The 13,911-nt window shown below is 44.8% G+C and overlaps 1 long non-coding RNA gene across 8 annotated transcripts; it reads right to left on the reverse strand.

Annotated features, from left to right (window-relative positions):
• Positions 1-8,594: 8,594 nt before the first annotated feature.
• On the reverse strand, positions 8,595-13,568 carry LOC109761687 (uncharacterized). Of its 8 annotated transcripts, none has more exons than XR_006670031.2 (4): positions 12,882-13,480; positions 12,467-12,577; positions 11,548-12,017; positions 8,595-11,312 (listed from the first exon to the last, which is right to left on the reverse strand). It is a non-coding gene; the product is annotated as an uncharacterized lncRNA (long non-coding RNA). The 8 variants fall into 8 exon arrangements; XR_012202557.1 differs by lacking the exon at positions 12,467-12,577 and having other exon boundaries at positions 8,595-10,688; positions 11,140-11,312; positions 12,882-13,473; XR_006670030.2 differs by having other exon boundaries at positions 11,548-12,577; positions 12,882-13,498.
• Between the last annotated feature and the right edge of the window lie 343 nt (positions 13,569-13,911).

Consider the following 13,911-nt stretch of genomic DNA (forward strand, 5'->3'; position numbering starts at 1 on the left):
ACGATCGATATTATGAGTTTATGTGTTTTGATGTACCGAAGGTATTTCGGAGTCCCGGATGTGATCACGGACATGACGAGGAGTCTCAAAATGGTTGATACATAAAGATCGATATATTGGAAGGCTATGTTTGGACACCGGAAGGGTTCCGAGTGAGTTCCGGCATTTACCGGAGTACCGGGGGTTTACCGGAACCCTCCGGGGAGTCAATGGGACTTATTGGGCCTTTGTGGGAGAGAGGAGGAGGCGGCCAGGTGGAGGGCGCGCCCCCCCAAGCCCAGTCTGAATTGGGTGCCCCCCCTTTCCTTCCCTCTCTTTCCCTCTTCCTTCTTCTCCTACTCCAACAAGGGAAGGGGGAACCTACTCCTACTGGGAGTAGGACTCCCCCCTTGGGCGCGCCCTATGAGGGTCGGCCCTCCCCTCCTCCACTCCTTTATATACGGGGGAGGGGGGCACCCCATAGACACACAAGTTGAAAGTTGTCTTAGCCGTGTGCGGTGCCCCCTCCACAGATTTCCACCTCGGTCATATTGTTGTAGTGCTTAGGCGGAGCCCTGCGTCGGTAACTTCATCAACACCGTCACCACGCCGTCGTGCTGACGGAACTTTCCCTTGGCCTCAGCTGGATCAAGAGTACGAGGGACATCACCGAGCTGAGCATGTGCAGATCGCGGAGGTGCCGTGCATTCGGTACTTGGATCGGTTGGATCGCGAAGACGTTCGACTACATCAACCGCGTTACTAAATGCTTCCGCTTTCGGTCTACGAGGGTACGTGGACACACTCTCCCCGCTCATTGCTATGCATCACCTAGATGGATCTTGCGTGTGCGTAGGTAATTTTTTTGAAATACTACGTTCCCCAACAGCAACCTTCCTCTTGTAGACTCGTGTTGGGCCTCCAAGCGTAGAGTTTTGTAGGACAGTAGCAAATTTCCCTCAAGTGGATGACCTAAGGTTTATCAATCCATGGGTGTAGGATGAAGATGGTTTGTCTCAAACAACCCTGCAACCAAATAACAAAGAGTCTCTTGTGTCCCCAACACACCCAATACAATGGTAAATTGTATAGGTGCACTAGTTCGGCGAAGAGATGGTGATACAAGTGCAATATGTATAGTAGATGTAAGCTTTTGTAATCTGAAAATATAAAAACAGCAAGGTAACTAGTAACAAAAGTGAGCAAAAACGGTATTGCAATGCTGGGAAACAAGGCCTAGGGTTCATACTTTCACTAGTGCAAGTTCTCTCAACAATGATAACATAATTAGATCATATAACAATCCCTCAACGTGCAACAAAGAGTCACTCCAAAGTCACTAATAGCGGAGAACAAACAAAGAGAATATTGTAGGGTATGAAACCACCTCAAAGTTATCCTTTCTGGTCGATCTATTGGGCTATTCCTATAATTGTCACAAACAACCCTAGAGTTCGTACTAAAATAACACCTTAAGACACACATCAACTAAAACCCTAATGTGACCTAGATACTCCAATGTCACCACAAGTATCCGCGGGTTTGATTATATGATAGGCATCACACAATCTCATATTCATCTATTCAAACCAACACAAAGAACTTCAAAGAGTGCCCCAAAGTTTCTACCAGAGAGTCAAGACGAAAATGTGTGCCAACCCCTATGCATAAGTTCACAAGGTCACAGAACCCGCAAGTTGATCACCAAAACATACATCAAGTAGATCACGTGAATATCCCATTGCCACCATAGATAAGCACATGCAAGACATACATCAAGTGTTCTCAAATCTTTATAGACTCGATCTGATAAGATAACTTCAAAGGGAAAACTCAATCCATTACAAGAAGGTAGAGGGGAGAAACATCATAAGATCCAACTATAATAGCAAAGCTCGCGGTACATCAAGATTGTGCCAAATCAAGAAAATGAGAGAGAGATCAAACACATAGCTCCTGGTACATACCCTCAGCCCCGAGGGTGAACTACTCCCTCCTCGTCATGGAGAGCACCGGGATGATGAAGATGGCCACCGGTGATGGTTTCCCCCTCCGGCAGGGTGCCGGAACGGGTTCCCGATTGGTTTTTTCGTGGCTACGGAGGCTTGCGGCGGCGGAACTCCTGATCTAGGTTTATTTCTGGGGGTTTCTATATTTATAGGAATTTTTGGCGTCGAGAACAAGTCAGTGGGGTCCATGTCTCACCGACAAGGATGGAGGACGCGCCCGGGGGGTAGGGCGCGCCCTCCAACCTTGTGGTTGGCTCAGGACTCTTCTGGCCCAACTCTTTTGCTTCGGGGGCTTCTTCTGGTCCATAAAAGATCACCATAAATTTTCGGCTCGTTTGGACTCCGTTTGATATTCCTTTTCTGCGAAACTCAAAAACAAGAAAAAATAGGAACTGGCACTGGGCTCTAGGTTAATAGGCTAGTCCCAAAAATCATATAAAATAGCATATAAATGCATATAAAACACCCAAGATGGGTAATATAATAGCATGTAACAATAAAAAATTATAGATATGTTGGAGACGTATCAAGCATCCCCAAGCTTAATTCTTGCTCGTCCTCGAGTAGGTAAATGATAAAAACAGAATTTTTTATGTGGAATGCTACTTAACATTTTTATCAATGTAATCTTGTCTATTGTGGCAAGAATATTCAGATCCATAAGATTCAAAACATAAGTTTAATATTGACATAAAAACGATAATACTTCAAGCATACTATAAAGCAATTACATCTTCTCAAAATAACATGGCCAAAGAAAGCTTATCCCTACAAAATCATATAGTCTGGCTATGGTCCATCTTCATCACACAAAATATTCAAATCATGCACAACCCCGATGACAAGCCAAGCAATTGTTTCATACTTTTGATGTTCTCAAACTTTTTCTACTTTCACGCAATACATGAGCGTGAGCCATGGACATAGCAGTATAGGTGGAATAGAATATGGTGGTTGTGGAGAAGACAAAAAAAGAAGGAGATAGTTTCACATCAACTAGGCGTATCAACGGGCTATGGAGATGCCCATCAATAGATATCAATGTGAGTGAGTAGGGATTGCCATGCAACAGATGCACTAGAGCTATAAGTTTATGAAAGCTCAAAAAGAAACTAAGTGGGTGTGCATCCAACTTGCTTGCTCACGAAGACCTAGGGCAATTTGAGGAAGCCCATCGTTGGAATATACAAGCCAAGTTCTATAATGAAAAAATCGCACTAGTATATGAAAGTGACAACATAGGAGACTCTCTATCATAAAGATCATGGTGCTACTTTGAAGCACAAGTGTGGTAAAAGGATAGTAGCATTGCCCCTTCTCTCTTTTTCTCTCATTTTTTTGTGTTTTTTGGGCCTTCTCTTTTTTTATTTGGCCTTTTGTCCATGTACTAAAGTTTGGGCTCTTTAGTATCCCATACTTGTGCACGGGCAGTCATAGCCACACCCGCGGTGAGGCCTGAAGGGGGGCGACCGAGAACAAGATACAAGACAAAGAAGAAGAAGCCGAACCAGAGACTAGAAGAGAGAGGACGAGCTGGACCCCCGGCAAGATCCTTGCCGGGACGGCTTGCGAGACCCTGGCAAGATCCTTGCCGAGATGACTTACAGAGCAGTAACAAGAGCACCACCCTTGTGGTTGAGAGCTCTGACACCATCGACAATGTTAAGGCCAAGATCCAGGGGCGCGCGTAGTGGCGTGCAGATCTTTGTGAAGGCCAAAAGACGAGGCTCCGGCAAGATCTTTGCCGGAGACGTCTGCGAGGCCCCGACAAGATCCTTTCCGGGGGCATAGGCAAGACCACGGCAAGGCTCCGCCACCCCGTCACCGCTCCAGCGCAGTGGCCGGCCCGCCGGCCTGGCAAGCACCTGCGTGGTGGCATGCTGATCTTCATGAAGACCCTGCCACCTCTCCAGCGCAGCAGCTGGCCAACCAACTTGGTACTGCATGCCTCGTCGGCGTGGACACGTGTCAAGATGGGGCAGGGCGGCGACGGATGGGACGGGCTCTATTCCCGCCCCCGATAAAGCTAGAGGGCACGTAAGCGGCACATTTAATGCGTTTGTCCTAAGACGCCAGTGATAAACATAGGCACTGTAGCAACTTTATACCTCCTGTATGCCACTGTGGCAGCCCCTTGGACATATAAAAGGAGGCCCACGACGTACTGGAGGGGGAGATGGACTTTTGAACCTCTCAACCCAGCTTGCATGCGAGCAGCAAGCCGAAGCTCAAGAACACAGAATACACAACCAACCAGGACTAGGGTCTTACGCTTCTCAGCGGCCCGAACCTGGGTAAAAATCCGTCGTGTTGATCATTAGATCCGCTCTTTGCACCACCCGTCTTCCCTCCCGAACCGTAGAAGGGATCCACGTGATCCCATAGGTGTCGCTCACGCCGACATCTTTGGCGCGCCAGGTAGGGGGCGAGAGTTCTGCAAACCCGATCTAGGGGTTAGCGCGTCATTCCCTCGATCACCATGGCTCCCAAGAAGAAGGGGACCATGGCGGTCGGTCTGTCTGGAGCCGTGCTTCCTATGGGCGGCCCGGCGACCTCCGAGGCACCCCCGCCGGCGTCCGCACTGCGGTCCTCCCAGGTCGTATGCGACAAGCAACACCGCGATGTTGGTGGCCCCGGACGCCGCCGCGGGAAGAGCCACAACATCATTCCCGAGATGCACAAGGCCAGCGAGCACTAATGAGCCGCCAAGGCTCCATATTCCTATTTTCTCTTCTTTCTTTTTCACAAAGGACAGAAGGTTCCCTCGCGTACAAGTTTGCCGGGGGAATAGAGAGTGTGGACGCCAACAGGCGACGCCAACAGGCGACGCTCGAGGTGGCATCTTGCGAAGAAGAATACAACAACAAAAAGATAAGTCACGGGACTTTGAGTAAATTTCTTTTAATATCAGGTTTATTTTCCTCGAATGGTCTCGGTTCTTGTATAAGGAAAACCTGCACGCGAAGGAACCTTATCGGATTTGGTTGCGCCCTTGCTCCGTTTCGAGTCTGCTCAACGGCTCAAGTGGCTGCACTAGAAATGGCAAGGTGCCTTGCCGGCAGTGGCACCCCCAACAGGCTGCTAAGGATCCATCCTCAAAGCGCTCACGGATAGGGTGCGCGCACCGGCGAGCCTTTCCCAGTAACGCGTAGGATGTGTATCGTACAAGGAGGAATCATGCGAGGGAGATAACATGCACTCAATCCACAAACATAGCAAGTTATATTACAATAATAGTTGACGCAGCTCTAATTTAAGTGGCATTGTTTTGGGTACGGATCCATGGCAGCAAGGGGAAACGGAGCGCCTAGTCCCGGCGCTGACCTTCCACCCTCGTGACATGATAACCCAAAGTATAGGGGATCAATTGTAGCCTCTTTCGATAAGTAAGAGTGTCGAACCCAACGAGGAGCTAATGGTAGAAAAAATATTCCCTCAAGTTCTATCGACCATCGATACAACTCTACGCACGCTTGACGTTCGCTTTAGGTAGAACAAGTATGAAACTAGAAGTACTTTGTAGGTGTTGTTGAATAGGTTTGCAAGATAATAAAGAGCGCGTAAATAAAAAGTAGGGGTTGTTTAGGTAAAGAAGCAATAAAGTAAATATAGCGAGTTGTGCAAAAGTGGTGGTAGGAGTTGCGAAATTGTGCCTAAGCAATTGACTACTTTACTAGACCGATAGCAAGTTTTATGTGGGAGAGGCCACTGCTAGCATGTCATCCCCGACTTGGAATTCTATGCACTTATGATTGGAACTATTAGCAAGCGTCCGCAAGTACTAACGTTCATTAAGGTAAAACCCAACCATAACATTAAGATATATTGGTCCCCCTTCAATCTCGTATACATCAATTTCTATGCTAGGTTGAAACTTCTGTCACTCTTGCCCTGCAATACATAGTCCTATCAACATACAACTAACCCTATGGTGTGATCCACACATGCGCTCATATGAAATCAATCATAGCAATTCATCGACCACCGATAGGACAACGAAAATCTACTCAGACATCATAGGATGGCAACACATCATTGAATAATAATATGAAGCATAAAGCACCATGTTCAAGTAGAGGGTACAGCGGGTTGCGGGAGAGTGGACCGCTGTAGATAGAGGGGGGGGAAGGTGATGGAGATGTTGGTGAAGATGGCGGAGGTGTTGGTGAAGATCGCGGTGATGATGATGGTGGCCACGGCAGCGTTCCGGCGCCACCAGAAGAGAGGGGGAGAGGGGCCCCTTCTTCTTCTTCCTTGAGCTCCTCCCTAGATGGGAGAAGGGTTTCCCCTCTGGTCCTTGGCCTCCATGGCATGGGAGGGGCAAGAGCCCCTTCGAGATTGGATCTGTCTCTCTGTCTCTCTCTGTTTCTGCGTTCTGGTATTCTGCCCTTTCACCGTTTCGTATATATATGGAGATCCGTAACTCCGATTGGATTGAAACCTTCGCCGAGATTTTTTTTCTGAAAATTAGCTTTCTTGCGGTCGAAGAAGAGCAGCAACCGCCTTACGGGGGGGCCACGAGGGGGGCAGGCGCGCCCCCATGCCTCGTGCCCCCTCGGGCACCGTCTCGCGTTGATTCTTCTTTCCATATTCTCCAAATATTCCAAAAATATTCTCCGGCCGTTTTTATCCCGTTTGGAATCCGTTTGATATGGGGTTTCTGCGAAACATAAAACATGCAACAAACAGGAACTGGCACTGGGCACTGGATCAATATGTTAGTCCCAAAAATAATATAAAAAGTTGCCAAAACTAGTAAAAGTTATAGAATATTGGCATGGAACAATCAAAAATTATAGATACGACGGAGACGTATCAGCATCCCCAAGCTTAATTCATGCTCGTCCTCGAGTAGGTAAATGCTAAAAAAAAGATAATTTTTGATGTGGAATGCTACCTAGCATAAAGAAAGCTCATCCCTACAAAATCATATAGTCTGGCTATGCTCCATCTTCACCACACAAAGCATTCAAATCATGCACAACCCCGCTGACAAGCCGAGCAATTGGTTCATACTTTTTAACTCACTTCAGCCTTTTCAACCATCACGCAATACATGAGCGCAAGCCATGGACATAGCACTATAGGTGGAATAGCATATGATGATGGAGGTTGTGTGAAGAAGACAAAAAAAGGAGAAAGTCTCACATTGACACGGCTAATCAACGGGCTATGGAGATGCCCATCAATTTATGTCAATGTGAGGAGTAGGGATTGCCATGCAACGGATGCACTAGAGCTATAAATGTATGAAAGTTCAAACTGGAAACTAAGTGGGTGTGCATCCAACTTGCTTGCTCATGAAGACCTCGGGCATTTGAGGAAGCCCATCATTGTAATATACAAGCCAAGTTCTATAATGAAAATTCCCACTAGTATATGAAAGTGAAAACTCAAGAGACTCTCTATATGAAGAACATGGTGCTACTCTGAAGCACAAGTGTGGTAAAAGGCTAGTAACATTGCCCCTTCTCTCTTTTCTCTCATTTTTTTTTCTCTTCTTTTTTCCTCTTTTTTTTTCTTTTGGTGGGCTTCTTTGGCCTTTTTTTTATTTGGGCTTCTTTGGCCTCTTTTATTTATTTTTAATGTTCGAAGTCTCATCCCGACTTGTGGGGGAATCATAGTCTCCATCATTCTTTCCTCACTAGGGCAATGCTCTAACAATGATGATCATCACACTTTTATTTACTTACAACTCAATATTACAACTCGATATTAGAACAAAGATATGACTCTATATGAATGCCTCCGGCGGTGTACTGGGATGTGCAATGAACTAGCATAGCAATGACATAAAAAAACGGACAAGCCATGAAAACATCATGCTAGCTATCTTACGATCATGCAAAGCAATATGACAATAAATGCTCAAGTCATGTATATGATGATGATGGAAGTTGCATGGCAATATATCTCGGAATGGCTATGGAAATACCATAATAGGTAGGTATGGTGGCTTTTTTGAAGAAGATATAATGAGGCTTATGTGTGATAGAGCGTATCATATCACGGGGTTTGGATGCACCGGCGAAGTTTGCACCAACTCTCGAGGTGAGAAAGGGCAATGCATGGTACCGAAGAGGCTAGCAATGATGGATGGGTAAGAGTGCGTATAATCCATAGACTCACATTAGTCATAAAGAACTCATATACTTATTGCAAAAGTTTATTAGCCCTAGAAGCAAAGTACTACTACGCATGCCCCTAGGGGGATAGATTGGTAGGAAAAGACCATCGCTCGTCCCCGACCGCCACTCATAAGGAAGACAATGAAAGAACACCCCATGCTCCGACTTCGTTACATAACGGTTCACCATACGTGCATGCTACGAGACTTGCAAACCTCAACACAAGTATTCCTCAATTTCACAATTACTCAACTAGCACAACTCTAATATCACCACCTTTATATCTCAAAACTATTGCAAGAAATCAAACATATCATATTCAGTGATCTACAAGTTTTATGTAGGATTTTATGACTAACCATGTGAATGACCAATTCCTGTCATCTCTCTAAATAGATATAAGTGAAGCAAGAGAGTTTAATTCTTTCTACAAAAGATATGCCCACGCTCTAACAAATATAAATGAAGCAAAAGAGCATTCTACAAATGACGGTTTTCTATGTGAAGAGAAACAGGCAATCCAAACTTCAAATGTTATAAGTGAAGCACATGAAGCATTCTATAAAGCCATAATCAAAAGATATAAGTGAAGTGCAATGAGCATTCTATAAATCAACCAAGGACTATCTCATACTAGCATGATGCATAAAAGAAAAGTGAAAACTAAATGCAAAAGACGCTCCAAGATTTGCACATATCGCATGAACGAAACGAATCCGAAAACATGCCGATACTTGTTGAAGAAAGAGGGGATGCCTTCCGGGGCATCCCCAAGCTTAGACGCTTGAGTATCCTTGAATATTTACTTGGGGTGCCTTGGGAATCCCCAAGCTTGAGCTCTTGCCTCTCCTTCTTCTCCTCACATCGAGACCTTCTCGATCATCGAACACTTCATCCACACAAAACTTCAACAGAAAACTCGGTACGATCCGTTAGTATAATAAAGCAAATCACTACTCTAAGTACTGTTGTAAACAAATTCATATTTTATTTTTGCATTGTAGCTACTGTAATATAACTTTTCCATGGCTTAATCCACTGATATAAATTGATAGTTTCATCAAAACAAGCAAAATATGCATCAAAAACAGAATCTGTCTAAAACAGAACAGTCTGTAACAATCTGAACATTCACCATACCTCTGGTACTCCAAAAATTCTACCAAAATTAGGAAAAATAAAAAATTTGTATAGAAAGACAGTGCAAAAACAATAAGAACCATTTGACGTTCCAGTAAAAAATGTAAAATCACACAGTACAGCCAAAGTTTCTGTCCTGCACCGCACAAACCAACAAGCATTGTAAACATCCTAAAGGCAAACTTGGCACATTATTTTTACTAGTAAAAATGCCCGTGCGTTGCAACGGGTATAAACAAAAAAATGTATGTGGTGAATTTTTATTGAGCAAAACTGTATTAAAAATACTTAAAAGCACCAAATGTGATTTTTTAAAACAGGTACATATCATTAACGAGTACTTTTGAGTATTTTGCAATAGGAGAGGCTTTTGAGTATTTTTGAGTATTTTGCAATAGGAGAGGCAACGGGTATAAGCCTCTCCTGAAAGTCTAAGCCTCTCCTATTGCAAACCCTGAAAGTCTAAGCCTCTCCTATTGCAAAACCATGTAAGTTCAAGTAGGCTTTTCTTTACTTTGCTTGCAGGGGCATCAATAATTTGTTTTTTAACTTGATCTTCCATATCATTATCCAACCTCTCAACCTGTTTGTCTTTGTCTTATTTTTCAGATTTGTTTCGGTGGTTGCAACAACATCACTACTCATTTACCAAAACTAGAGCCTGCTTCTTTGAGCATCGCATTGTTCTCATCTTCTCCTTGACAATGTTGTGCAGCTGCCTGGTTGGATCTAGCCAATTAAGCTCAAAAGTTGATTCTTTCTCTTCATTAGGCCCAGCAGAGTTAGGAAGGAACCCGACCACAGTCTATATCACGTGCTCGTCAAATCAGCAGGGAACTCACCTAGCGATGCCAACCTGAGCCTCTGAATCTCCTGCTCCTTCTCGTCACACATAGAAGGCAAGTAAATAAGCACGAGAAGAGAAGCATCATCTTGGCGAGTAGGCCCCACGCTGACCTCTCTTGTACGTTGCTGAGCAGGCACTTGCCTGTAGATCATGGCATGTAGAGGCGGCAGCGACGACTGCATGTACTGTGGCATCGGGGGTGGGATCGCTCCCTAGTGTTTGATGATTGGCATGCCTAGCACGCGCCTCTGTGTCCGTCGTCTCCAATGATCCTGCCCCTTTGTTGGCTCATGCGCCGCTGTAGTCGGTGTCGACTTGCTTCTCTCATTATGCTCCTCCAAGGCGGCGCCCTTCTTAGAAGAGACGTAAGTGGCTGCTGCCGCTCGCCTGCACAGCAACCGGACTTTGAGCCTGAGGCGTGCCTGCGTTGCTTGCGACAGAGCTTGGAGACGATGTGTGCCCCTGATGCACCAGAATGTTGTCGTTGTTGTTCTCAGGCACCACCAGCTCAGGGACAAGTACGCCTTCAAATTCGAATCTGGCGTCACCGTAAAAGAGGAATATGCTAGAAACTCTCACTTTAGTCTGAAACATTTGACTGTTTATTAGATAGGAATATGCAATGTTGAACTGGAATTTAAATGTTTTGGTTGCAAGTTAACTCGGGACCACTCTTGTTGTCAGATATTTGTGATGTGAGTAAAACCATTGTACTACATATATAAATTGCATCAATACAGTTTATTTTACAAAAGCACACAATACAGTAATTTAGGATATAGACCAGAGGTTTCTATAGAATCTAAGCATTTAAAAGGAACATATTTTCACTCATGCTGCCATAACAATTTGACAATAAGAACTACATTTTCGGCAATATAATCGAGAAATTATCAATCGCTAAGACCCTAGCTAGAACCCAATAATGATTTATAACAAGGATGGTCAAGCAAGAACAAGATCAACACCATCTTTGAAGTTTCGTCAAGCATGTGATGTACAGCAACCAACAATGGTGGAGCAAAGTGAGTTGTACCTGAATAGTGCCCGACCGAAGCGACTCAGTGTGAGATTTCGTAGCCACAACCATGGCAAGCGTGCACAGCCTCACCATGAGAGAGAGAGGGCACCAAAGCCATTTTGGCTCAAATAGGATGAAGGTGTTAGTGGTAGGAGAAGGATATGCCCCTGGTCGTTGCGTAGACAGCTCTGTGCATGCAAATACAATACAAAAAATTGTTGAAATTGTCAGCTGAATAGCAAATTCAGTTAGAATTTCGTGTCAACATAAAACCCCAATTTAATGGGATCAAGAAATCTTCTTTTTACAAAAATAATAAACGTAAGCGCTAGAACAATAGTTGTACCTAAATAAAGTTTATAGATGCACATGAATAGATCCACACGAACAGAGCCAAACGAAGGGTCGAGTCAGTAACCTCACCATGATCCGAGATAATTGCTATCCATCTGGAGGCGACTCCATCATTGCTATGGAGTAGAGCTACAGAACCGCAGAACAATATCTCTCCTCATGAAAACCGGGGTGAGAAGAACATGTAGAGGAGCATCATATTAGGTCACATAAGGTGCGATGTCAGGCACGCCAGCAGCCGGCAATGGCATAGAGAAGAAACATAGCAGAAGCAACTGAGCGAGGATGTAGTGGATCAATGGGAAGGTCAACGCAGCAGCTTGGACCAATTGAATTGATGGCCATTAGATAGGTCGGTGAAAGAGAATTGGGTGGCGCTTGGCTAGGGTCTTTCTTTGCAATGTTCTTCTTCTTCGGGATTGCACTCCATCGCCACACTTCCTCGTGGTCTTCTCCATCCCCCTAGACCCCCCCCTTCTTCTCACGCCGTCCCGCGGTCTCGTGTCGCTCGATGGCCTCACTGCTCGGTAGCTACTTCACTGTAACAATGGGAACGAATCTTGTTTAGAGAGAAGTTTTTGTCAGTGAAAAGTACAAAATGCATGGATCATCATGAAAACGAATAGCAGTACATCATAACCAAGTGAAGAAATAAATAAGTGAAAGGAACTTGCAGAAATCAATTGCTTATGCAAGGATAATCTGCAAAATATGTTTGTTAAGACAAATCTAAAAACCAAACTGCTTGTGTGACTCTAATTACGAATTAAATTGCTGAACCAAATATGTTTGTCAATACAAATCTGAAAACCAAACTGCTTGTGTGACCTTAATACGAATTAAATTGCTGAACCTCAGTATAGTGGAAAATATATTAATAACCTACAGGGTAAGACTTCCAATCCTATTGTTTGCTAGCATGCATAGCAATGTGACTCCCAGCATACACCAACAATGCAAAAAAATTAGAGCTGGAAAGCATGAATACCTAATACAAAGAACATAATGATGAAAAACTAATCCAAGCTGAACAGAATCAAATCCTACAGCTCATCCATCTTATGAGGAAAGGATTCCTGCTTCCAAAATCTAATTGTCTCTGCAAATTCATATGACCATTATAAGAATAATTAATATATCTCACCATGAGCGCCCAGATCTTATTGGAGCTGCTGTGTCTAGGCATAAAAAGTGCAACACCTAACTGTAACTTCTTTATACGATTGAAGAAAATTTGATATACATTTGTCAAACAATAGGAGCCGGCGTACCCATGTGTCTTGAGATTCCACATGATGTAAATTAATTAGCAACGCATTATTCTAGTAACCCAATTAAATCCTACCATCATACAATTTTTTGAATCATATGGAAGGAGAGTTAGTCTCATATGTGGGATTTACCTCAAGGATCTGTGACTGAAACTGGCTAGGACAAACACACAAACACCTTGTGTGCAAACAATAACTGAGGACATGCACAAACACATGTGCGTCTAAATTGAGGTGGAGGGTGGTGCAGAGGGGGCGGAGAGGTCGCGGGAAAGTGCAGCGACGACCGGCCGGTGGTGGCTCTGGTAGAGCGACGAGCGCGAGCCCTCCCGGGCGGCATACAACGAGGAGCTCAGGCGCGCGAAGGAAAGGAGGAGATGAAGCAGACTGGTGGTGCAGGATGCTTCGATCACCTCCGTCATCCATCGGCCGGCGGTCGGCGCGGCACCGGACCAGCTGGCGGTGGCTCTGGTCGAGCGGCGAGCGCGGGCCCTCCTGGGCGGCGTACAACAAGAAGCTCGGGCGCGCGAAGGAAAGGATCAGCTGAGGCAGACCGGTGGTGAAGTGTGGTCCGATCACCGGCGTCGGACATCGGCAGGCGGCCGGCGCGACACCGGATCGACCGTCACGCAGGTCGTGCGCCTCCTGGCGGCTGGGATCAGGAGGAAAGGGAGAGAGAGGAGAGCCCGTGGTCGTGTCTGTTCCTGGGGACGAAACGTTTTTAGTACACATTGGAAAAAGACTGCGGGTTTAATACAAAAAACAGCGGGGAGTTTTAAAAAAAAAAATCTACGACGGTGAACCCGACAAAGTCGATACGTGCTTTATTATTAGGGAAAGATAATACAATGGAATTGTAGAAGGGGATAATTATTTTTGTTGAAAAGTTTCTGTAATTAAGATTCACAAAGTTTCCATGGGCATGAATAAAGTTCAAGGACGTCCCCCACTTTCAACAATGCTTATCTTTCTCACTTTCACTTTCCTTTTTGAAAAGTTTTGGGTTCCCCTCTTTATTTTTTTATTTTTAAACTATATAAAAAGTACTCAACAGAAATAAATGACTCTCTAGAACTTCTGGGTTGTCTCCCTGGCAGTGCTTTCTTTAAAGCCATTAAGCTAGGCATATAGTGCTCAAGTAATGAATTCACCCGGATCCCAA

This window comes from Aegilops tauschii, chromosome 2 (assembly GCF_002575655.3).
Source record: "Aegilops tauschii subsp. strangulata cultivar AL8/78 chromosome 2, Aet v6.0, whole genome shotgun sequence".
In the NCBI taxonomy this organism is placed as follows: Eukaryota; Viridiplantae; Streptophyta; class Magnoliopsida; order Poales; family Poaceae; genus Aegilops; species Aegilops tauschii.